Raw genomic sequence first — 26,700 nt, forward strand, 5'->3', positions numbered from 1 at the left:
AAAGCACTTCTCTCTCCCATATATCAGTGTCAGACACAAGGTGCACTATAAGTTTCCAAAGCATTGAGGAGTTTAACTTGAGTTAGGGACACAATACTTGTTTTTTCTTCTTCCGTAGGACCTTTTTTTCTTGACAAAAATAGTAAAGGTCATGAGCTCTCAGGAAATCTACTGTGCACTTCATAAAACTTGGTTTTGGAATAAAAAATGAATGATATAATCCCTCTGTCATCCAGGAACCATAAAAACAGGGAAGTCCAGATGTTTCTGAGAGTCTCCCAGCTCTTGATTTCCTTATGTGGAAGGCTCAGATCAAGGCTATCTCTTCAGCGATACCACTCAACCACAACCCAGAACTCACTGAGCTTTCCAAACGACCACGGATTTCTTCCTTGTTTTTATACCAAGACAGAAGGCCAGTTTCCTTTCCCCTATTTCCAATCTCATCATCCACTTTGTTATCACTCTCCAATTTTCTCTGAATTAGGGGCCAATTATTTAACCCTAGAGTTATTGAAGGATATCTGAGAAGCAGTTGCAGTTATGAGAACAGTTGTGAAATCACAGAAGAAGGTATGACTCTCCAGGTTACAAGAGTGTTTTCAGGGAAGGCCTAATGGTGATGTCACTGAGAACTGCCATGGCCTACATCCTGAACAGCTTTCCTTACATTGACAGGTTCGAGGGTGCCCTTTCCAGGTCCGTCTCCATTGATGCAGAGGAAACCTTTACGTACACCATCTCTCTAAAGCTAGAGATTTCTGTCTACTTCAATAGAGGTTACATGTTCTGTATTGAGAAAGTTAGTCAGGGTCTTGGCATGGGTAGAAAAGATTTAGGAACATGGAGTGTAGGAGATTCTTCTAGATAATACTTATATTCCCAGGTTCATTCCTGTGACTCACTTCAATATTCTAGGTATTCTCTGTTTCCCAAAGGCCAGTATTTTCCCTACAGACGTTTACTTGAATGAATATTGTATTTCAATTTCTTATTGACAATTCGTTGATAGGGGACTTTGTAAATATTCCTCAATGTGTATTCAAAAATTCTGTTTTCCAATTCCATTTTCTGCAATGATTTTGGTCACAAAGGGGGCCCAACTAAAGGGTGAATATAAAAGTGTAAATACTGTGTACCTACTTCAAATGGTAAACTCCCAAATTTTTATTTTCTTGAAAAATTACCAGACATCAGGAAAGCAAAGGACTACATGGACTATTGAGTTAAGTTTCTTGTCCCATTTGATATCAGTACTACACTCTCTAGCTTCCTGTGTTGTGAAGGCCAAAAGTAAGATACCGGATGATGTGCAGGGAGAAGAATGGTTTGAGGACCTGTTAAAGGTCTACTTCAATAGATTATAAAAACAGGAGGGATTCTTTTAAAAATTGTCATTTGTGAATTCTCCATTCTTGAAATAGTTGTGCAGAATCCATGTTAACATTCCTCTTAACTACATAGGTGTAGGATCCACCAAAAGTATATATGTTTACATGAGCCAACAAAACTAGATAAGATTGATGAAGGTAAGAAGTGCGTTCTTCCATAAACTGGATATAGATATTTCCTGAGAGACAGAGATACAGCAAGTCAAGTACAGAAGTGAATGCTAGTAGCAAACTAGTGAACTGAAAACGGACCACTTGTAAGTAATTTTTGAAAAAAAAAATGATTAGAAGAGCTGAAGGTGCTTTCAACCCCATAGGAACAACAATGCCAATGAACCACCACTTTCTCATACTAGACCAATATACAAAAAACGTACATTGAACCTATGGCTCCAAATGAATATGTGGCAGAACATGAGATTTTGAGCAACATTGGAAAGGAAGCACTTGTCTTCCCTAGCTTGTCTCCCAGTTTAAGGGAATGTCATGCAGCAGAAAGGCTGGTTAGAGAAGAAAGAAATGGAATGGTTACGGATTTTATGGGCAGAAAACTGGGATAGGAAAGAATATTTTAAATGTAAATATACAGACATCCAATTAAAAAATCAATAAAGTTCGCTAAAAAATAAAAAAAAAATGAAAGATATAAAGGAAAAGAAACCTGCCAAGTAATCACACATATTAACTCAGAAATCCGAAGTGTAATAGTAAAGTGAAATAGTGAAGTAATTAAATAGTGAAGTAGTCAGAGTAATACTCGTGGAAAGTCTGGGATGATGAAATCTCAACTAGTAGCACTTCTTTCTTCCAAATATCAGTGTCAGACAGAAACTGCACTATAGATATCCAAAGCATGGAGGAGTTTACTCAGACCTAGGGACACAATACTTGTTTTTCACTTCTTCCTTATGACCTTCTCTTCTTGACAAATTGAGTAAAGGCCATGAGCTCTTAGGAAAACAACTGTGCCCTTCACAACACTTGGCTTTTGGAAGTAAGAAATGAAGGATATAAATTTCCAAGGAACCATAAGAACAGGGAAGTCCAGATTATTCTGAGGGTCTCCCAGCTCCTGATTCCCTTATGTGGGAGGCTCAGATCAAGGCTATCTCTTCACCCATAGCACTCAACCCCTATATATGTCTTACTGAGCTTTCCGTAGGACCATATATTTGTTCCTTGTATTTTGTACCAAGACAGAGGACCAGCTTCTTTCTCCCTATTTCTGATCTCTTCATTCTCTTTGTTATCACTCCCCAATTTGCTCTGAATTTAGAGGCCAATTAGTAAAACCTAGAGTTACTGAAGTTATATCTGAGAAACAGTTGCAGTCACGACAACTCATGTGACATCACAGAAGAAGCTAATGCTCTCCAGGATACAAGAGATTTTTCATGAATGAACTAACTATGATGTCTCTAAGACCTGCATGGCCTATCTGCTAAAGAGCTTTCCATAAATTGACCAGATTTGAGGGTGCCCTTTCCAAATACATCTCATATTACACAGTGGAAATGTTTACGTAGTCCATCTCTCTAAAGCTAGTGACTTCTCTTTGCTTTATTAGTGGTTACACGCTCTGAATGGACAAAGTTAGTCAGGGTCTTGGCATGAGTCGATAAGATTTAGGAATTTGAGTTTAGAAGATTCTTCTAGATAATATTTTCTTTCCCAGGTTCATTCCTGTGACACACAGTTCAATTTTCTTCATTTTCTCTGTTTCCCAAAGGCCAGTATTTTCCCTACAGACCTTTAATTGAATGCATGTGTATTTCAATATTTAATGAATATTCCTTGATAGGTGACTTTATATATATTCCTGAATTTGTACTCAAAAATTTGCTTTTCCACTTCCATTTTCTGCAATGATTTTAGCAACAAAGGCGCCCAGCTATAGAGTGATTATAACAGTGTAAATAGGGTGTACCTACTTCAAATGGCAATCTCCAAATTCCTATTTCATCCAAAAATTTCCAGATATCAGTAAACCATAGGACCACATGGAGTATAGAATTTGGTTCTCAGGTCCCTTTTGATCTTGGTTCTTCAATATCTCTTTTCCAGTGTCTCAGGGTTAGATTTGAGGTTTTGGATGTTTTACCATGATTCTTTCTTGAGGCCAAACATAAGATAGAGAAGGATGGGAAGTGATAAGAATGGCTTCAAGAACAGGGAAACCTCAACATCAATAGTTTCATAAGAACAGGAGGGAATCTATTTGCCAATTCCATTTGTGGATTCTACATTCTTGACCCAGTTGCACTGAATCTATGATAAAATTCCCCCTAACTTCATACGGTAGGATCCACCAATATATATATATATATATATCAGCCACCAAAACTAGATATGATTTAGGAAGCTAAGTGTATTCTACCAGGAACTGGATATAGGTCTTGCCTGAGAGAGAGCTGGAGCATGTCAAATACAGAAGTGAATGTTAGTGGCAAACCAGTGAACTGAAAACGGACCTCTTGTTGGTAGGTTTTGAGAAAGGATTACAAGAGTTGAAGGTGCTGTTAACCCCAAAAGAAAAACAATGTCAATGAAACAGAGCTTTCTGGTAATAGACCAATATTCAAAGAATGAACACGGATAGACCTATGGCTCCAAATGTATATTTGGCAGAGGATGGCTTTGCTGGCACCAATGGAAGGAGAAGTCCTTGGTCCTACGTTGGTTTGTCACCCAGTTCAAGGAAATGTCAAGGGGTAGAAGTATGGTTAGATAAGAAAGGATTGTGAACATGTAGTGATCTTATGGGCAGGAAACTAAGAAAAGAAATAATATTTTAAATGTAAATATAGACTCATCCACTTTAAAAACACTAAAATTTTATAAAAAATAAGAAAGAAAGATATAAAAATAAAGAAAACTGCCAACTAGTCACAGTTATTCACTCAGAAATCTATAGTGGTATTCAGAGTAATACTAGTGGAAAGACAAAGATGATGGAAGTCTCAATTAGAAGAACTTCTCTCTCTCCCAGATATCAATGTCAGACACAAACTGCACTATAGGTATCCAAATCTTGGAGGAGATTCCTCTGAGCTGTGGACATAATACTTGTCCATCCTTCTTCTTTAGGACCTTTTTCTTAGGACAAAAATAATTAAGGCCATAGCTCTCAGAGAAACAACTGTGCCCTCTCAAACTCTTGGCTTTGCAATAAAGAAATGAATGATATAAATCCTCTGACATCCAGGAACCATTAGATCAGGGAAGTCCAGATGCTTCAGTGAAGCTTCCAGCTCTTGATTCCCATATGAGTAAGGCTCAGATCAAGTCTATCTCTTCAGTGATACCACTCAACCCCTATCAAGGGCTCTCTGAACTTTCCCAGTACCACTTATTTCTTCATTTTTATTAATACTAAGACAGAAGGCAAGCTTCCTTCTCCTCTTCTCTGATCTCTTCATCCTGTTTGTACTCCCTCCCAAATGGCTGTTTACTCTGAATAAGTGGCCTATTAGTAAACTGGAGAGGTACTGAAGGAATATCTGAGAGGCAGTTCCTGTCAGGACAATACTTGTTACATCACAGAAGAAGCTAGGACTCTCCAGTTACAACAGATTTTTCAGGTGGTGCCTATTTATTATGTCACTGATAACTGGCAGGGCCTACCTACTGAACAGCTTTCCTTACATTGATCAGATTCTAGGGTGTCCTTTCTAAGTCTGTCTCCTTTGGCACAGTGGAAACCTTTATGTACTCCATCTCTCTAAAGCTACAGAATTCTCTCTGCATCACTAGTGGTTACATGCTCTGATGGAGAAAGTTAGTCAGGGCCTTGGCATGTGTCCCAAAGATCTAAGAATATGTAGTGCAGGAGATTCTACTGGATAATAATTTTATCCCTAGTTCCATTCCTCTGGCTTATAGTACAATTTCCTCAGATATCTCTCTTTTCTAAAGGCCAGTATTTTCCCTACAGACCTTTAGTTTAGTGAATATTTTATTACATTTTTTGTACATTCCTTGACAGTGGAATATATATATATATATATATATATATATATATATATATATATATATATTGCTGAATGTGTACTCAAATATTCTATTATCCTATTCCATTTTTTTGCTATGATTTTGAAACAAAGGGGGCCCAGCTCTATAGTTCTAAATATCTTGTATTTACTTAAATGATAAACTCCCAAATCCTTATTTTATCCAAAAATTACCAGATATTAGTAAAACAAAGGACAGCATAGACTATATGATGCATTTCTGTAGTCGCATTAGATAGCAGTTCTCTAATATCTATCTTCCTGTGTTTCAAGGGCCAGACTTGAGGGTTTTGGATGTTTTACCATGATTCTTTATGCAGTCCAAACATAAGGTTCATGTCATGGGCTGTGGGATTAGGGGCTTGAGGTCCAGTGAATCTTCTACTTCAATAGGTTCATAAGAATAGGATGGAGTCTCTTTGGCTTAGTCATTTGTGGATTCTAAATTCTTGACCTAGTTTCAAAGAATCCTTGTTAAAAATCAACGAAACACCCTAGCTTTATGAGGCACCAAATATATCTTAGCCATTCTGATTGGTGTGCTGTGGAACCTCAGGATTTTTTTTTTATTTCCATTTACCTAATGGCTAAGGATGTTGATATTCCTCAGTTGAGAATTCATTGTTCAGCTCTACACACACACACACTCAGCAACCAAATGTAGATAAGATTGATGAAGCTAAGGAGTCTATGCTGCCAGTGAACTGAAAACGGACATCTTTTTGGTAGAGTTTGAGAAAGGATTAAAAAAGCTAAAGGTGCTTTCAACCCTATAAGAACAACAATGATAATGAACCAGAGATTTCTGTTACTAAACCAATATTCAAAGACTATACATAGATAGAACTATGGCTCCAACGGCATCTGTGGCAAAGGATAGCGTTGTTGGTCACCAATGGAAGGAGAAGTCCAATGGAGGGAGAAGTCCTTGGTACTGCCTGGGTTTGACTCCAAGTTCAAGGCAAAGCCTGGGTTTGACTCCAAGTTCAAGGCAAAGTCAGGGGGCAGTAAGGTGGGTTATATAAGAAGGTTAGCGGATTTAGATAGGGCAATTATGGAAAAGAAACTGGGAAAGGAAATAACATTTGAAATGCAAATGTAGAAATATCCAAATAAAAAAGCAATAAAATTGTATTAAAAAATAAAAAAATGAAAGAAAGAAAGGAAACCTGCCAGATAATCAAACCTATTGACAGAGAAATCTAAACAGTCACTGTCTGGAAATGGTATTCAGTGTAATACTAATGGAAAGACTGAGATGATGAAGTCTCAACTAGAACCCTTCCAGATATCAGTGTCAGACACAAATTGCACTACAGGTATACAAAGCATGGAGGCATTTACACTGAGTTGAGGACACAATACTTGTCTTTTCTTTGTTTCTTTGGACCTTTTTCTTCAGGGCAAAAAGAGTAAAAGCCATGAGCTCTGAGGAGAAAAACTGTGCCCTTCCCAACAACTAGCTTTTGGAATGAAGAAATTGATTATATAAACTCTCTGATTTACAGGAACCATAAGAACAGAGAAGTCCAGATGCTTCTGAGAGGGTCCCAGCTCCTGATTTGCATATGTGGAAGGCTCAGATCAAGGCTGTCTGTTCAGCAATACCAGTCAACCCCTACCAAGCAGTCACTGAGTTTTCCCAAGCACATATATTACTTCCCTTTTTTAGACAAAGACAGAATGGCAGTTTCCTTCTACCCATTTCTGATCTTTTCATCCTCTTTGTCTTACTACCAAATGGATGTTTATTCTGAATTAGATGCCTATTACTGAACCCTAGATGTACTGAAGGAATACCTGAGATGCAGATGAAGTCATGACAACAATTGTGACATCACAGAAGAAAAATCTCTCCAGGTTACAAGAGATTTTTCAGGCAGGGCCTAATGATGATATCACTGAGACCTGCCATGGCCTACCTGCTGAACAGCTTTCCTTACATTGACCATATTTGAGGGTGTCCTTTCCTGGTATGTCTCCTGTGACACAGTGGAAACCTTTATATCCTCCATCTCTGTAAAACTATAGATTTCGCTTTGCTTTATATGAGATTACATGCTCTGAACAGAAAAAGTTAGTCAAGGGCTTGGAATGGGTAGAAAAGGTCTTTTAACATAGAATGGATGGGATTCTTTTGGATATTAATGTTATTTCCAGGTACATTTCGTGAAATACAGTTCAATTTTGTATCTTTTCTCTGCTTCCCAAAGGCCAGTATTTTCACTACGGACCTTCAATTGAATTAATATTGTATTTCACTTTCTTACTGTACATTCTTCGATATGGGACTTTATAAATATTTCTGAATGTGTACTCAAAAATTCGGTATTCCAATTCCTTTTTCTGCAATGATTTTGGAAACAAATGTGGCCCAGCTCTAGAATGAGTATAACAGTGTACATATTGTGTACCTACTTGAAATGATAAACTCACAAATCCTAATTTTATCCCAAAATTACCAGACATCAGTAAAGCAAAAAACAACATGGACTGTAGAATTCGGTTCTCTAGTCCCATTTGATACCAGTTCTGCATTACCAACCTTACTGTGTTCCCGTGGCAAGACTAGAGTGTTGTGGATGCTTGACTATGATTCTTTTTTCAGGCCAAACATAAGATTCACGAGGTTTGGCAGGGTGAAGAATGGCTTGAGGTCCTCAGTTTCATTAGGTTCATAAGAACAAGAGAGAGTCTATTTTGCACTGTCCTTTTTAGATTCTACTTTCTTGACATTGTTCCCCAGAATCCATGTTAAAATTCCATCTAATCTCATAGCTGTAGGTTACATATATATATATATATATATATATATATATATATATATATATATATATATATATATATAGATGTAGATGCAGATGTATATATATATATATATATATATATATATATATATATATATATATCAGCCACCAAAACTAAATAAGATTGATGAAACTTAGAATTGCATGATCAGAAGATATGGATATAGGTCTTTCCTGAGAAACACAGCTAGAACATGTCAAATACAAAAGTGAATGGTAGTAGCAAAAAAGTGAACTGAAAGCACATCTCTTTTTGGTAGATTTTTGAGGAAGGATTACAGGAGCTGAAGAAACTTTTAGTCCAATAAAAAAGACAATGCCAACGAACCGGAGTTTTCTTGTAATATATGAATATTCAAATATAGTACATGGATAGACCTATGGCTCCAACTTCATATGTAGCAGGGAATGGCCTTGCTGGGCACCAATAGAAGGGGATGCCCTTGGTCTAAACTAGGTTTTATTAGCAATTCAAGGGAATGTCAAAGGGCAGTAAGGGGAATTATATAAGAAGTGTGGGGGGGCGGGGAGGGATCTTCTGGACAGGAAATTGGGAAAGGCAAAAATATTTGAAAAGTAAATATGGAAAAATCAAATAAAAAAGCAAAAAAATTGCTAAAAAATCAAAAGAATTAAATATGTTAAAGATAAGAAAACTGCCATCTAATCAGACATATTGACTGAGAAATCTGAAGGGTCACAACCAGGCAATGGGAGACAGAGTAATATTAGTGGAAAAATGATATGATGAAGTATATACATGTCTCTCTCCCAAATACCAGTACCAGAGACAAACTGCACTATAGGTATCCAAATAATCGAGGAGTTTACTCTGAGCTGAAGACACAATACTTGTCTTTCACTTCTTCCTTAGGACCTTTTTCTTCTGGGCGAAAAAAAAAATAAAAGCCATCAGCTCTAAGGAAAAGAACAGTGCCCTTCGCAACGCCTGGTTTTTGGGATAAAGATATTAATGATATAAACTCTCTGACTAACAGGAACCACTAGAAGCAGGGAAGTCCAGATGCTTCTGACAGGCTCCGAGCTCCGAGCTCCTGATCCCATGTGTGGAAGGCTCAGATCAATTCTATCTCTTCAAGGTAACTACTCAACCCCTACCAAGGACTCAGTGAGATTTCTCTTGGTGGACATATTTCTTCCTTTTTTTATACCAAGACAGAAGTCAATCTTCATTCTCCCCATCTCTGAGCTTTTCATCCTCTTTGTTCTCACTCCCAAAGTGATGTTTCCTCTGAAATAGAGGATATTAGTAAAACCTATAGGTACTGAAGGAATATACCAGAGGCATTGCAGATATGACAACATGATATCACAGTAGAAACTAGGGATCTCCAAGATACAGGAGATTTTTTCATGGAGGGCCTAATGATGATGTAACTGTGAATTTCCATGGCCTACCTCTAAACAGCTTTCTTTACATTGAGCAGTTTCGAGAGTGTCGTTTCCAGGTATGTGCCCTGTAACACAAGGGAATCCTTTATGTACTCCATTTCTCTAAAGCTAGAGACTTCTCTTTGCTTCATTACTGTTTACATGTTCTGAATGGACAAAGTTAGTCAGGGTCTTGGCAGGGGTAGAAATGATCTAGACATACAGAGTAGAGGAGATACTTCTGGATAATAATTTTATTCCCAGTTCAATTCCTGTGACATACAGTGCAATTTCCTAGGTTTTCTCTGTTTCCTAAAGGACAGAATTTGCCCTACAGTATTTTGACTGAATATTGTATTACATTTTCTTATTGTACTTCATTTATTGGAGACTTTGTATATATTCCTTTGTATATATATTTGTGTACTCAAAATCTGTATTTTCCAATTCATTTTTTTGCACTGATTTTGGCAACAAAGAGGGTCGAGCTATAGAGTAAATCTAAGACTTTAAATATAGTGTAACTAATTCAAATGATAAACTCCCAAATCCTTATTTTATCCCAATATTACCAGACATCAGTAAAGCAAAGGACAAAATGAACTACAGATTATGTTTCTTGTAGTCCCATTAGATATCAGTACTCTAATATCTGAATTCCTGAGTTCTCAGGGACAGACTTGAAGGTTTTAAATAAATTAGCCCGATTTTTTCTTCTGGTAAAACATAAGATTCAGGAGGATGGGCAGGGAGAAAAATCACTTGAGGTCAAGATAAACCTCAACTTCAATAGTTTCATAAGAACAGGAGGGAGTCTATTTGACATTGTCATTTGGGGATTCTACATTCATGACCTAGTTTCCCAGAAACCATGTTAAAATTCCACCTAACATCCTAGCTGTAGGAGCCACCAAAATATGTGTGTGTGTGTGTGTGTGTGTGTGCATACATTTTCTATATACATTTCAGACACCAAAATTAGATAAGATTGATGATGCTAAGAAGTGCATGCTGTCTGGAAAACAAGGGCACTGGAGAAAAATTCCTGAAGAAACCATGGCCTATGATCTAAGATCAAGAATCAACAAATGGGATCTCATAAAACTGAAAAGCTTTTGAAGGCAAAGGATACTGTGGTTAGGAAAAAACAGCAACCAACATATTGGGAAAAGATCTTTACCGATCCTACAACAGATAGAGTATATATATATATATATATATATATATATATATATATATATATATATATATATATCCAAATAATACAAAGAAATCAAGAAGTTAGACCGCCGCAGGGAGTCAAATAACCCTATTAAAAATGGGGTTCAGATCTAAACAAAGAATTCACAGCTAAGGAACACGGAATGGCAGAGAAACACCTAAAGAAATGTTCAACATCTTTAGTCATAAGGGAAATAAAAATCAAAGCAACCCTGAGATTTCACCTTACACCAGTGAGAATGGCTAAGATCAAAATCTCAGGTGACAACAAGTGCTGGCAAGGATGTGGAGAAAGAGGAACACTCCTCCATTGTTAGTGGGATTGCAGACTTGTACAACCCTTCTGGAAATCAGTCTGGAGGTTCCTCAGAAAATTGGACATTGAACTACCTGAGGATCCAGCTATACCTCTCTTGGAGATATACTCAAAAGATGCCCAAACTTATAAAAAAAGACATGTGTTCTACTATGTTCATAGCAGCGTTATTTATACTTGCCAGAAGCTGGAAAGAACCCAGATGCCCTTTAACAGAGGAATGGATACAGAAAATGTGGTACATCTACACAATGGAATATTACACAGCTATCAAAAACAATGCCTTTATGAAATTCATAGGCAAATTGATCGAACTGCAAAATATCATCCTGAGTGACGTAACCCAATCACAGAAAAACACACATGGTTTACACTCATTGATAAGTGCCTATTAACCCAAATGCATGAAATATCCTAGATGCACAGAACACGTGATACTCAAGACGGATCATCAAAATGCGAATGCTTCACTCCTTCTTTAAAAGTGGAACCAGAATACACTTGGCATGGAATAGGGAGGCAAAGATCAAATGAGCGGCAGAAGGAACACCCATTCAGAGCCTGCCCCACATAGGGCCTATACATATACAGTCACCCAATTAGAAAAGATCGATGAAGCAAAGAAATGCAGACTGAGAGTTACCACATGTAAATCTCTCCTGAGAGGCACAGTCAGAATACAGCAAATACATAGGCGAATGCCAGAAGCAAACCAATGATCTGAGAAAGGGACCTGCGTTGTAAGAATCAGAAAAAGGACTGGATGACCTTGAAGGGGTTCGAGACCCCATATGAACAACAATACCAACCAACCAGTGCTTCCATGGAGTAAGCCACTACCCAAAGACTATACATGGACTGAACCTGGGCTCCAATCTCATAGGCATCTATGAATATCCTAGTAAAAGCAACAGTGGAAGGGGAAGCCCTTTGTCCTTCTAAGACTGAATCCCCAGTGAACGTGATTGTTGGGGGGCTAGAGGTAATGGGGGGAGGATGGGAAGGGGATCACCCATATTGAATTGGTTATACAATGGACACCTTTACATACTACATCTCCCTAAAGTTAGAAACTACTTCTTGCTTCATTAGTGTATACATGCTGTAAATGTAGAAGGTCAGGCACTGGGCATACAGAGAAAAGATCTAGGAACATGGGGTGAAGTAGATTCTTCTGGACAATCATTTTATTCCCAATTCCATACCTCTGACATACAATTCAATTTCCTAGGTTTTCTATGTTTTTCACAAGCCAGTATTTTTTGTACAGACCTTTAATTGAATGAATTTCACATTACATTTTCTTATTTTACATTCCTTGATAGGGGACTTCATAAATATATTCCTGAATGTGTACTCAAAACTTCTGTTTTCCAATTCCAATTTTTTAAATGATTTTTTCAACAAGGGGAATCAGCTATAGAGTATAATAATTTAAATATTATGTACTTACTTCAAAGGATAAACTCCCTCAACCTTATTTTATCCAAAAATTACCAGACATCAGTAATGCAAAAAACACCATGGAGTACAGAATGCAGTTCTCTAGTCCCATTAGATATCACTTCTCATATATCTACCTTCCTGTGTTCCCAGTCCCTGACTTGAGGGTTTTGGATGTTCTACCATGATTATTTCTACAGGCCAAACATAATATTCAGGAGGATGGGCAGTGAGAGGAATGGCTTTAGGTCTAGTAAAACCTCAGAACCAATATGTTCATATGAACAGGAGGGAGTTTATTGGTCATATTCATTTGTGGATTATAAAATCTTGACATAGTTGTGCAGAATCCATTTTAAAATTGCACCTAACCAGCTGAACGAGCCAACAAATGTATATTTACTAGCCACGAAAACTAGATAATGTTGATAAAGCTAAGCAGTGCATTCTGCAAGGAAGATGATATAAATCTTCCCTGAGAGACACAGGAAGAACCTGTCAAGCAGAGAAGTGAATGCAAGTGGCAAACCAGTGAACTGAAAACAGACCTCTTGTGGTATATTTTGAGAAAGGATTAAAGGAGTTGAAGTGGTTTTCAACCCCATAAGAACAACAATGACAATGAACCAGAGCATTCTGGGTCTAAACCAATATTCAAAAACTAAATGGACAGACCTATGGCTCCAACTGGATATGTAGCAAAGGATGGCTTTGTTGTACATCAAAAGGAGAAGCCATTCATCCTCCCTGGGTTTGACTCAGTTCAAGGGAATGTCAAGGAGCAGGAAGGGACATTGTAGAAATGGGGAGAGGGACAGTTTAGGGATCTTATGGACAGGAAATTGGGGAAGGAAATAACATTTGAATTGTAAATATAGAAATATCCAATTGAAAAAAAGAATAAAATTTGCTAAAAAAAATAAAAGAAATTAAAGAAATCTGCCACCTAATCACACCTACTGATTCAGAAATCTAAAAGGTCACTGTCAAGGAATGGTACTCAGATTATTACTAGTGAAAAGACTGAGATGATGAAGTCTCAACTAGAAACAATTCTATCTCCCAGATATCAGTGTCAGACACAAACTGCAAAATAAGACCAATTTTTCCCTATCTAAGTTGGGAAACCACAGATGAAAGTCACCACGTGATTCAGGTAGTCTCTTTACTCTCCTTAAAACAAACTTAAACACCTTCTATTGTTGTTGTAAAAAATAATAAAAATAAAAAATAAAAATGAAACAGTAAATGTTTTTCTCTGGTTGTTTTACCCTGCTTGGGTTCCACACCTCAGTGCCCCAGATATCTGCTGGATATCTTGGTGGAAACACAGCCCTGCCACACACTTTCTTACAGTGAGACTCTTACATATAAAACACACCACACAATAATCTTAGATCCAATTGGTAAGATATAATTGCCCACTTAAACATACAAAGCCCGGTACCATCTATCCCTTGCACCTTTTATTTACCAAGTCTCCAGCTTCTCCCACAATGACTCCTTGCTTCTCCTCTCTCTCTCTCTTTTCTTTACTCACTCTCCCAAATATATCAACCCTTTCATGCTTTAGTTTCTCTTTCTCTTACAACGACTCCTAGCTTCTCCCCTCTCTCCATCTCCTTTCTATTCTAACTCTTCTCAGTTCCCCATCCTGTCTCTAAACCGTTCCCTTCTCCTCCTAGCTTCCTTCTCCACCCCTCTCTCCATCTCCTGTCTCTTCTAACTCTTCTCAGTTCCCCATCCTATCTCTAAATCATTCCCTTCTCCTCCTTGCTTCCTTCTCTTCCCTTCACACTTCCAACTGTTCCATCCTCTCCCCCTCCTGCTCAGGTTCCACTGGCTAAACTGTCGCCAACTGTCCTCTCTAACCCTATTCTCTGAATCTAATCCCCCTCTTGCTCCTGACTTTTCCCTCTGTCCAAATCTCACGCTCTTGCCTTTATTTAAAAAATTCAGAGAAAATTTCAAGGCAAACCACAACATTCTATCAATTCTAAAATCAATATGCAACTTAAAACTCAGGGCTTTAGCCCAAAATATATCCATCACTTAAGCTCTCTACCCGGAGCCACAGATTTTTCTTTAACCTTAATAACTTCTACAATATCTGTCTGCATTCACTCTGCCTGCTGTTACAGACATTTATCACAACTCTCTACTTGGGGGTAGTGACTAATTTTTCCTTATCTAAGTTCTGAAGCATTTATGAAAATCCCCCGTTTCAGGAAATGTCTCTACACTCTTCTTCCTAAAACCAAACTTTATCACTTTTTAATAATACCTGTAATAATGAAGTACCTTGTGTAGCTAGGATTTAATCCCAAAATTCACTTGGAGCCCACCTTAAAAAGAATATGAGTATCCTGAAAAACTTTCTAAACAACTTTCTTTAAAAAGCAGCTTTAATCTCTTAACTCTCTGAGCTGCCCTTACTTATCACAGAGCAGCAGACCTACAGCCTGTCAGTACAGGCTGCTTCGCTTTTTCATTGTTTGAACTCCTGGCCTTAAGTTATCACATGCCTTAACATAGAGCCTGTGTCCTCTTACTTAGAAAATAAAACTTTTCAGTAAACTCTAAGGATTGTTATTGGATTCTTGATCATCACCTTGGTTCATGATCTGTTGTAAAAAGAGAAAAAAAAAAAAAGTAATGTTGCCTTTTAACCCGCTAGCACTGGCACCATATTGTCCCATGATATCTTGTAGATATCTTTTGGAAAACACATCCCCACTACTTGGCTGCCCAGTGTCTCTTGCTGCCCCACACTTTCCTATCCTCAAACCCTCATGTAAAAGAACACACAACACAATAATTTTGACCCAATTAATAAGATATAATTGCCCACTTAAACAAACAAAGCACTTTAAGATCTATCCCTTAGGAACATTAATACCAACCTGTAAATACAGAGAGCAGAATCTTGACTTTACCTTCAATGGCTTCTCACCCTCTCCTCTTCCTGTCTCTCCCTTTTCCTCTAGTCTCCTCCTCTCCTTCAAACATCTCTCCCGCCCATCCTTCCTTCTCCTCCAATGACAGGATTAATTCTATCCTGTTCCTGCCCCTCACATGTACTTTACAAATTCAATGGGAGGTGGTTCTTGTGAAGTCACCTGAGTTCTGAGTACAAGACTAGGCAACGGTCCTTGGGACAGTGGATTTAGCATCGAAATACAGATAACTTCAGGGCAAACCACAACAAGTAGCTTTGATATCCTAGTGAAATCTTTCAAGCAATTAAAAATTGCAAATGTGAACATGTACTAATTTTCTTCTCCTGCTTGATGGTGAAAACAGTGGTACCCAACACTGTATGAGACCTAGTATTACGTAATACACGTAGAAAACAAATTACTCCCAAGGCCAACGTAACTTCATAAGTAAGAAATTTGTTATAAAGTAACAAAGAACAAGCAAAGTACTTTTTTCAGTTGGTTTCCGTTCACTGTAGGCAGCAATTTGAATTTCTAGAGCAATGGTTAAGTATTGTATTATTTATCATTAAAAGTACCCTCATAAGAATCTTTAAAAAAAAAGAAATCTAAACATCTGTATAAAAACTTCATATCTGCTTTAAATGATCAGAATGCACATCTGTGATTGGAAATCCTTATTAAATCCTATCAGGAAGCTGAGGGTAAAACTGGGTCAGAAATCAGTCATCAACAGTCCAGCTTCTGTGACAGTCACACCATTACCCTGTGCCACCATTGTTCTTGATCCCTGACCTTAAAAGGTCCCAGCCTTTCCGAACTTCAAATTGTTCCATATATATATATATATATATATATATATATATATATATATATATATATGTTACATCAGAGACAGTAGTGAAAACATCTTAGCCAGCTCCACGAACAATTTTATTTTCCCAAAAGTTTTTAAGGGTTGTGGTCGTCTCTGACCATTCTACATTTCTTCAGGCAATGATGGAAGCATTGATCTGCCCCAGAGGCAATCCCTAAAAGACCTTGACCACTGTTATTGCCAATACCAATGGCGCTGCCTTGTGAGTGGTGGGAAGCTCCATGAGGATTTTCATGCACTTCTTAGATTAAGAGAGATATGAGTGGTATAACCGAGCAACACTCTGCATGATGTCCTCGTTGGGTTCATGACTCACCAAGGCCCAATGAGACTGTGCTGAAGAGTGGGCCATACCCCAGGAGTTCTAAATCTCTGTGCCATTTCTCCTTCTCAGGCCTTGGCCATACTCCATGTCAGACCCAAATTTGAACCATTCTTTTACCCTGGATAGAATTTCAAATACTATACTGATAGTGGGCATCCTTACATTGTCCTTGACTTTAATGGAATTGCTTTAAGTTTCTCTCCATTTAGGTTGATGTTGGGTACCGACTTGTAGCCCATTGCTTCTATTATGTTTCTGCATAGGACTGGTATCCCTGCTCGCTCTTATCCTTTTAACATGAAGGGGGCTTGGAATATTTTTGCAAGCTTTTTCAGCATTTAATCAGATTATCATGTGATTTTTTTCTTTTAGTTTCATTAGGTAGTGCATTATATTGATGGATTTTCAGAAATTGAACCATCCCTGCTTCCCACTAGAAATTAATAATTGCACAGCATAACCTACAAAAGTGTTCTCATATTCACATGCATACTCTAACAGCTCCTCCAAAAAACAAAAACGAAACATGTTAACAAAAAAAGCCATGCACCCTACAGAACATATCTAATACTCACATACACACTCAAACATCCCAATCGAAAAAACAAAAACCAAAAAACATGCAATCAAAAAGGCCATGCTTCCACAACATCAAAATAGCATGAACTAAATATCACATCTCATTAATACCTTTAAGCAGTAATGGCCTCTACTCAATAGTAAAAGAACACAGGCTAACACAATGGATTTAAAAACAGGATCCATCCTTCTGTTGCACTCAAGAAACACAATCCAGCAACTGAGATAAACACAACCTCATACAAAGGTGTTTGAAAAGCTTTTCCAAGCAAATAGACACAAGAAACAAGACGACGTAGATATTCTAACATCCAGCAAATCAGACTTTCAACCAAAAGTAATCAATAGAGTTGGGGAAGGACAATTCATATGCATCAGAAGAAAAATCCACCAAAATGCCATCTCGATTCTAGATGTCTATATGCCAAAGACAAAAGCAGCAATATTGCTGAAGCTTAAATATCAAATCGAACCTCACATATGAGTAGTAGGGAATATCAATGTCCTGCTCTTACCAAGGGCAGGCCATTGAGACAGAAATTAAAAAAAAATGATGTAACTAACACAGGGTTCAATTAAGTTGACTTCACTGATATCTACATAATAATTCACCTGAATACAAAAGTAAACACTCTCTTTTCAGTACCTCAGGGAACCTTATCCTAAACTGACCATGTTCTCACACTCTAAAAAAGCCACAAGGGATACAGAAAGACTGGCTAACCATTGTATTTTCTCAGATGACAATGGATTAAAACTGGAATTCAACAATAAGAAAAAGTGTATGAACTCATTGAAATTCAATAACTCACAACTGAAGAACCATCAGTTCAGAGAAGACATAAAAAAAAGCATTCCTAGAATTCAAAGAAAATGAAGGCACAGCTTCTCCAAACTTAAGGGAAATAAGGAAAGCAGTGCTAAGAGGAACATGCATATGCAGCACAGGGCACTTTCATAAAGAAAACAGAGAGAACCAACACTACCAACTTCCCAGCACACCCTAAATCTCTAAAATAAAAAGAAGCAAATACATATTAAAGGAGGAGACAGCAAGAAATAATCAGACTCGGGGTGAAAGTGGTACATCAGAAACAAAGAGAATACAAAGATGTACAAAAAAATAGCTGGTTCCTTGGGAACATCAACAAGACAGACAAACCCTAAGACAGATAATGTACTAGGAGGAGAAATAGCATCCAAATAACAAAATCAGAAATGATCAGGGAGCCACATCGATGGACACTGATGAAAGTCACAAAATCCTTAGGTCTCACTTCAGAAAACTGGTGGCTACACAATTTGAAGCTCTGAATGAAATGGATGATTTTGTAGATGGATAACACTGACAACAGGTAAACTGAGGTAAGATAAACTATGTAAATAGCTTAACAACACCTAAAGAGACAAAACAGTAATTAAAAGTTTCCCCACTGAAAGAGCCACAAGGCCAGATTGTTTGAGCACAGAGTCCTACCAGATTTTCAAAGAATTCTCAACATACTCCAAAAAACAGAAACAGGAGGAAAACTGCCAAACTTATTCCGTGACAGCACAGTCACCCTGACACCTAAATCACAAAAGGACTCAATACAGCAAGAATTTCAGACGAATTTCCCTTAAGAATATAGGTGGAAAAAATACTAGGTAAAATTATAGAAAACAAAATCCAAGGACACATGAATATTCCATCCAGTGCCATCTAGTAGGCTTCCTCCTGTAGCTGCAGGAGTGGTTCAGTCTATGAAAATCGATCAAAGTGATTCACCATATAAGCAAACTGAAGTGTAAAAAATTCTGCCCTCAGCATTTCACATTAACTTGTGAGCTACACATGGAGTTAAACTTTGTTGAATTTGCATATAAACATATATATATATATATATATATATATATATATATATATATATATATATATATATATATATATATATATATACCTAGCTATACTACTCCTGGCCTTATAACTGAAAAGACCTCTGCCATACCTCAAGGACATGTGCTCCATAAGTTTCCTAACTGCTTTCTTCATAATGAGAAGGAAATAGAAATAACCCAGATGCCCCTCAACCAAAGAATGGCTACAGAGAATGTGGTTCATTTACAGTATGGAATACTATGCAGCTATGAAAATAAGTACATTGTGAGGATGCAGTCAAGTAGATGGAATGAGAAAGTATTGTTCTGAATGAGGTAATTGAGACACAAAATAACATGTACATATTCACTTAAAAGAAGGTATTAGCCATAAAGTACAGAATTCACACGCTACGATCTACGGAACCAAAGAAGCTAAACAAGAAGAAATGCCTAAGAAAATGCTTAAATTTCACTCAGAAAGATGAATAAAATAATGAGAGGAGGCAGATGGAAGGAAAGGATTGGGTGGTGAGAGGATGGGAAGGGAAATGGGGTTTGAGAATCATTTCTTGGGAGAGACGGGCAAGAGGGACAGAGGGCCAAGAGAATAAACTTAAATCAGTGACTGTCCAGGGTGGGTGATATCTGTATTATTTGCCTGCAATCTGGGATGTGTGAGGCTACCCCAGCATCCATGAGGGTGACTTTAGCTGAGATTCGTAGCAGTGGGGATACGGGTACTGAAATGGTCACTTTCCGTAGCCACAGAGGACCCAAGGTGGAAGGATAATAACCCAAACACACTCCCAAATTTTTGACCCAGAATTTGTCCTCTCTATAAGAATCACAAGGACAGAGATGGAAGAGGAAATGAGGGAACGGCGACAAGATAAGTGGCCGGATGTGAGACTTATCCTATGGGCAAACGGCAAACCCTGACATTATTAATGGTCCTTTCTTATATTTGCAGACAGGAGGGTAGCATTATTGTCCTCTGCAAGACTCAACGGAGCAGCCGACTAACACACGTGCACAGACATACGGCCAAATATTGAATGGAGCTCAGTGAGTCTCAATGAAGGGCTGAGGGAAGGGCAGACAGAGACAGAGGAGCACAATGATCTTCAGGTGGGGTCACTAAACCCGTCGCTTGTCTGTGGATCCTGTTCTCCTACCCGGGCTGCGTTTTCAGGACCTGGTGGGAGACGATGAATCTAGTTGAGTAGAGACTTGATGTGCCAGGGGAGAGGGTAAACCCAGAGGGGTCCTCCACTCTCTCAGATAAGAATGGGAGAGGATTGAATGAGGGAGTGTAAATGGTAGGAGCCTGGAGGAGTGTGGTTCCAGGGCAGCATTCAGAATGCTACCTGGTGAATAGATGCAACCATACAGCCCCTGTGGGTTGATGTCAGAATTTGGAGTCCACTTCTCACCTCAATAGTGACTGTGAGGCGGGTTACCCATGACAGAGGGGCATGCTGGAGGTATCTTCCACCATTTTCTATTTATGGACACAATCATAGCACTGTAAAATACCACCCATGTCTCTGAAACTCTGTTGGTCAGAAACCCAGACACAGCTTAATCTGGGTCCTTGCTAGGCTACAGTCAAGGTCTTGGCTGCCAAGTCTTTCCCTTCAAATGTCCTGGTGGGGAAGGTCTGCCTGTATATTCCCTCGGGCCCTGGGGGAAATTACTTCCTTGTAGTGGCAGAGCTATCCCATTGCCACAAGAGCCACCTATTGATCCCCTCAACATGGATACTGGATTCTGCAAGCCCTCGGGAGAGCAAGGGTGGCAAGACAGACTTGTGTGACATGATATATCCATAGTCAGGACCTCCCATCACCTTCCCCATATGACATGACATGAAATTAGCATCCCATTACCCTTGCTGTGTCAGAAGCAAGCCACTGACATTGCCTACTTGTCTGGGGAAAGGAATGCCGAACTGTTTGGATACCAGAAGATGGAAACCATAGAGCCATGTCAACTAGTACAATGGTCTCATTGGGATCCCACCAACAGTGTAGATACCTGGCCCCACCAGCTTCCAGGTATGTGAGACAGCATCTCTCCAGTTGCTTTTTGTATGGGAACATGTGCGTCTTTTTCCACTCAGGGCCCTGCACCAATGACGCTCCTGCTCAGAAGAGAACTCGTACTTTTACCTCCTCGCCATTTTTACTCCCTAATTTCAATCCGCAGTGCAGTTCTGGCAGTGAGAGTTGGAACTCAGCCTCCTTTCCTTCCCTATCCTCCCCAGCAACCTGGAAACTTGGAGCAGAGCTCAGAGCATCCGACCACTGCATACAGCTCATGATGTGGCCCAACACCTCCTTGTGCTTCCTCTAGTACAAGTTTCACTTCAGTGCTTTTTCTAATCAAATAATAGGTTGGTATCACAGGATATAGGCTTGATGGTGAACCCTCCCAGGACACCCATGTGGCTGGGTATAGCAGTGGCTACCCCCAGCCACCCTAGGGCACATGAAGCACAGAGTAAGCAAGTCCCCTTAATGATTCTCATGATATCCAGAGCTTTTTTTCAAATTTTGGACCCAGTTTTGAAATATTGCTGAGGGCAGCTGATAGGGCCAGGAAAGGTTAATGGCTCTGCAGAAAGCAGAATGTGTAAACGGGCTGGTAATCGTCATGGCATTTCATGTCAAACTCCCGGCTGGAGCTCAGAATTAGGACCCTGGCTGAGTCAAGGGGAACTCAGCTCCCTGGCTGCCCTGCCCACAGGGGGCAGATACAAATATGTGTTCTGGGTAGCAAGAGGGTGTGGGAAACAGTTGGAGGATCCCAGATAGAAAAACTGACACTCCAGTAAACGGACTGCCAATGTAGCCTTTGCCAAGTAGCCTGGGAAGGAATGACTGCCTTATTCAGAGTCTATGGCATTGTCCCTGTGCCGTGAGCCTCAGGAAGAGAGGAAGCTAGGCTCAGACCTGACCCAGTCAATGGTGGTCATTCTTAGACATCCTCCTTTCCACCTACATAGAAACAGAGAATTCTGAGCTCTGCTGCATGTGGTATAAAATTGTCACTTCCTATGAAGAACCTGTCTCTCCTGCGTGACCAACTATAAGTGATTAGCTAAAGAGAGACCCCAGGTCGCCCTTTGAGATGGTTCATTTTATTCTTCGATGTGATACAACCTACAGCTACTTGGCTAGTTTTAGGTTCATTTGACACAAACCAGAGTCATTTGAGAAGAGGGAGTGTCAACTGAACAAAATGTCCACACCAGATTGGCCTGAGGAACATTTTCTTAATTACTGATTGATGTGGCGGGGCCCAATCCATTGTGGGTGGTGCTACCCAGGGATAGGTAGGCCTGGAGTGTGTAGGGAACAAGATAAACAAGCATTGGGGAGTAAGCCAGTAAGCAGAACTTTTCCAAGGCCTCTGCATCACCCCTGTCTCCAGGACCCTGGCCTGTTTGAGTTCCTGCCCTGACTTCCCTCAGTGATGAACTGTTACCTGGAAATGTAACTTTAATTTTTTTCAATGCCTATTTTTAATGATGGTTCTTAAACTTCCCTTCTAGCCCACCACCCACCAGAGGTAGTGGGAAAGAAAGGATACAGGAGAAGTGGACCTGTTTAGAAATGGTTATTTGGAGCAACTCCCATCTGTGTTGTCTGGAAATTGTCAGTTTGGCTCACAGGTCAGCAGCAGCAGCTCAACCCACTTGCAAACACTTCACAGATATACCAGCAGTCCAGTTTGTTAGAGTCAGGATAGCAAACAGGAATCAGCAGCAGTGGCCCTACATAGCAGAGACAGCCAGGCCTCAGTCTCAGCACAAGACAGCAGGAGGGACCAGAGCCAACAGGAATACCAGGAGAAGTTCTCAGCTGTGCCTCTCTCAGAGATCAGCAAAGATACAAGACCAACAAGCGCTGCACAGATAGCTCTATAAGCAAGTTAAGCTCAGCTTCTTTCACTCTCCTATTTATATCCCTCCAAACATCCCATGTCCTCCGTGTGTCTGCCTAGCTCAGCTGATATTACTCTGCCAATCAACCTGAGTCTGCAAAAGTAACGAAAAAGCTGTGGCACACCACCAGAAGTTTTTTTGTGCATTCTCCCTATGGAGTCCTAACATATGAGGCTCAACTACACAATGTAAGGTGGACCAATACATGTATGTCATTAGCGAAGAATCCTTCATTAGGTGTCTTTTCATGTGCTTGCTTCAGCAAAAAATCCTCTCACCTGTGTCTGCTTCAGCACAATGTTCCTTCACATGTTTGCCCCAGCCAAACACCATCCAACACAACTGACTTTCCCAAGAACCCTTAGGTTTCCACTTCGTGGAAATGTATGATAAAATAAACCCTTTCCTCCCTAGCTTACTTTTGGTCACAATGTTTATCACGACATTGGAAGCCTAATCACAACACCTGGAAAGAGTGTCTCAGTGAGTGACTGAATACATTGGGTTGGCAACTCTCCTACACTTTTCCCAGAAAAGCAGAGTAGAGACAAGCTGGCCAACTGGTAGACCTTCAACCTAAGCCAGGCTCCTGCAGAGAAGAACCTTTGACTCTACTGTAATCCTTCAACTAGAAGTGTTCACTGGAAACTGGCGAGAACTGCTTTAAAAATAAAAGATAGGTAAGGGATTGGAGAGATTCTTCAGTGGTTAATGGCACTAGTTGCTTTTCCAGCAGACCCAAGATCAATTCCAAGCATCCACATGGCAGTTCTCAACCATATTTAACTCCAGTTCCAGGGGACTCAATGACTTCTTCTGGCCTCAGCAGGCTCCAGGTATGTTCATGGTGTAAAACATACATGCAGATGAAACACCCATACACATAAAATAAGAATAAATTTTAAGAGAGAGAGAGAGAGAGAGAGAGAGAGAGAGAGAGAGAGAGAGGGGTGAAGGCCAGGAATATATACCAGTGGGTAAAGTGCTTGCCTTGCAAGCAGGAAGACATGAGTTTGATCACCAGAACAAATGTAAAAATCCAAGCATATGCTGAGGGAATAGCTCAGTTGGTGACATTCTTGCCACACAATCATGACGGCCTGACTTTCGTAATCAGAATCCACATGAAAAGCTTGCCACAGTGGCAGGTACTTGTAATCCCAGCTCTGGAGAGGCAGAGATGGGCAGGTCTCTGAGACTCTCACTGGTCAGCCAGCATAACCCTTGATGAGATCCAGGCCAATGAAAGACCTTTTCTCAGAAAACAGTAAGATAATGACTAAGAAATGGCACCCAAACATGTTCAATGGCCTCCACATACTACATATATACACATACACACATGAACATATGCATGCGAACCTATGCAAACACATATACGTATACAAAAGATAGGTGAATAGATGGATATCCATGGTGGATAGACAGACAAGCAGACAAACAAAGAAGACCCAAAGGACAGAGATTTAGCTTCAAAAGGCCCAGACATCTCAATCGCAGCCCAAGTTCAACCTGTGAGATGGTAAGATATCTTTAAGGTCTTCTTCCCCAACTTCCTGGCAAAGTGGCCAATGTGGTTAACATGAGCCAAACATTAACAGTGTGTTTCTAAGGCTGCCCATCACAAATATAATTGGCCCTAAGACATGCCATAGCCTAAACATACCATTCTCCAAGAAGCTTCAGAAAGTGCAGGTGAGAAGGCAGAGGAATATAGCTGGGCATGGATATCTCCCTCAATAAATATACTAGACCCAATGTCAGGTATAATTACGGTGTGGCAGCTGCCTATGCTATGGGCTTCCCACTGCGTCTGCCCAAAACAGCTGTCTACAATGATCTCTGCAAGCAAAGTGCCAAGCAAGAAGAGAAATGGCTTCTGCTCCATGTCAAAGGCAGCAGACACAGGGGAACATGTGATGAATTCATGTCACACAGGTGTACCCCTGGGGTTCCTTCCCCCCCCTCCATTTGTTATGTTCCCATTGCTTTTGGTAATAAATAAATACATGTGTGTCTGTCCCTGCCTAAATCTGAAACAATAAATGTGGTTATAAAAATCACAAGGGCGGGGTTGGGGATTTAGCTCAGTGGTAGAGCGCTTGCCTAGGAAGCGCAAGGCCCTGGGTTCGGTCCCCAGCTCCGAAAAAAAAAAAAAAAAAAGAACCAAAAAAAAAAAAAAATCACAAGGGCACCCTTCCCTGTACATCCTTTGGATGAATTGTCCCTACTTGGGTCTTCAAGAATGTGTATTCTGGATGCATCTGGGTGGGAGGTTTTAATTAATTTTTCATTTGGGGAAAGGTCATTAGATGGAAGATGATTCTGGAGGAAGCCACAGCAGATGCTGCAGCTTCTCGGCCATCATTAGGGGAACTCTCCATCCGTGGCTCCTATTAAATTTCTCATCAAACTGCTGGTAATTTCCAACTAGCCGACAGAAACCACTTTTCAGAGAAGCCATATAAAAAAAAAGTGCTTCTCTGGAGAGAACGATCTGACAGCAAGCAGCCTTTGCCTACTCCCTGACCTATGGAGTCAAACTCCACTGGCATCCCCCTGTCTACGCCCAGTTTCACATCATACCTATTTGTGAGTAAGAAACAGTAGGAAGGGAGAAATGAAAACTTGGAAGTGACAGGAATAGAGAGAAAAGAATACATGGATGCATACTTGTTTGCTTGTTTGTGTTTAGGTTGAAGCGTCCATACTTACACAGTCCAGGCAGGATTCCCTGACTAGGGAATGGTGCTGCCCACAGTGGAGGTAAAACTTTCTACACCAATTAACTTGACACAATTCCTTACAAATAGACCCACAGGTCAAACCAATGTACTCAATCCCTCCTCACTGAGACTCTTTTCCCAAATAACTATAGATTGTGTAACAATAAAGACTAAAACTAACCAGGGATGATAACCTGGAGTCTGCTATCAACTAATCACTCACAGTAACTGGAAATGTCTCTTTAACATTCCAAGTGTCCAGTAATGTTCTAAATGAGTTGCAAATACTGTATTTAATTTCCTACTTTTCACTGATTAGGGTATTCACCCCAGGAATCTTCTATCTGCTACAAGTTCTCGAAGAATTATCTTTCATATGACATAGTCTCTTAACAAGTAAAAAATTATTGTAAAAACATTGATCTCAGTTGGAGCCAGAATGAACATTACTAGAGCTCAAAATTAAGAACAAATCCACTCAGAAAGATGTACAGGTGACAATTCTCTCGTGGCTTTGCGTCCAGTGACAGTGCTTGGACTTGAACTCGACAGTTTGAGTTCTGAGTGTTTGCCTTTACGGTCTCATAGCAGTTTACCCTCAGGAGGTACTCTGGTGAGTTTCTCTTCCTCCTAGGCCAGTGTCTTCCCATGGATACACAGAAGCTGTTGAATATGTCTCCTGGTCCAGTTATCAATAACGCTGCTCTTTTGACAGTCATACCCGAAGGTCCTTTTTGTAGGTCACTTCAAGAAAAAGCTGGGATGGGGCACCTGAGGCAACAGACTAAAGAAAATGAAAGCCCCAGTCAAAGAAACCAGGCCAGCAAGCACCTGGGAATTCCAGAACAATGGAGGGGAACCCCCA

General features: G+C 39.7%; 1 long non-coding RNA gene across 1 annotated transcript; it reads left to right on the forward strand.

The window, feature by feature from the left end:
* The first annotated feature begins 7,289 nt into the window (after positions 1-7,289).
* Positions 7,290-22,461, forward strand: LOC134484324 (uncharacterized). Its single transcript, XR_010061727.1, has 3 exons — positions 7,290-7,374; positions 9,207-9,308; positions 20,131-22,461. It is a non-coding gene; the product is annotated as an uncharacterized LOC134484324 (long non-coding RNA).
* The last annotated feature ends 4,239 nt before the right edge of the window (positions 22,462-26,700 follow it).

This window comes from Rattus norvegicus, chromosome Y (genome assembly GCF_036323735.1).
Source record: "Rattus norvegicus strain BN/NHsdMcwi chromosome Y, GRCr8, whole genome shotgun sequence".
NCBI lineage: Eukaryota > Metazoa > Chordata > Mammalia > Rodentia > Muridae > Rattus > Rattus norvegicus.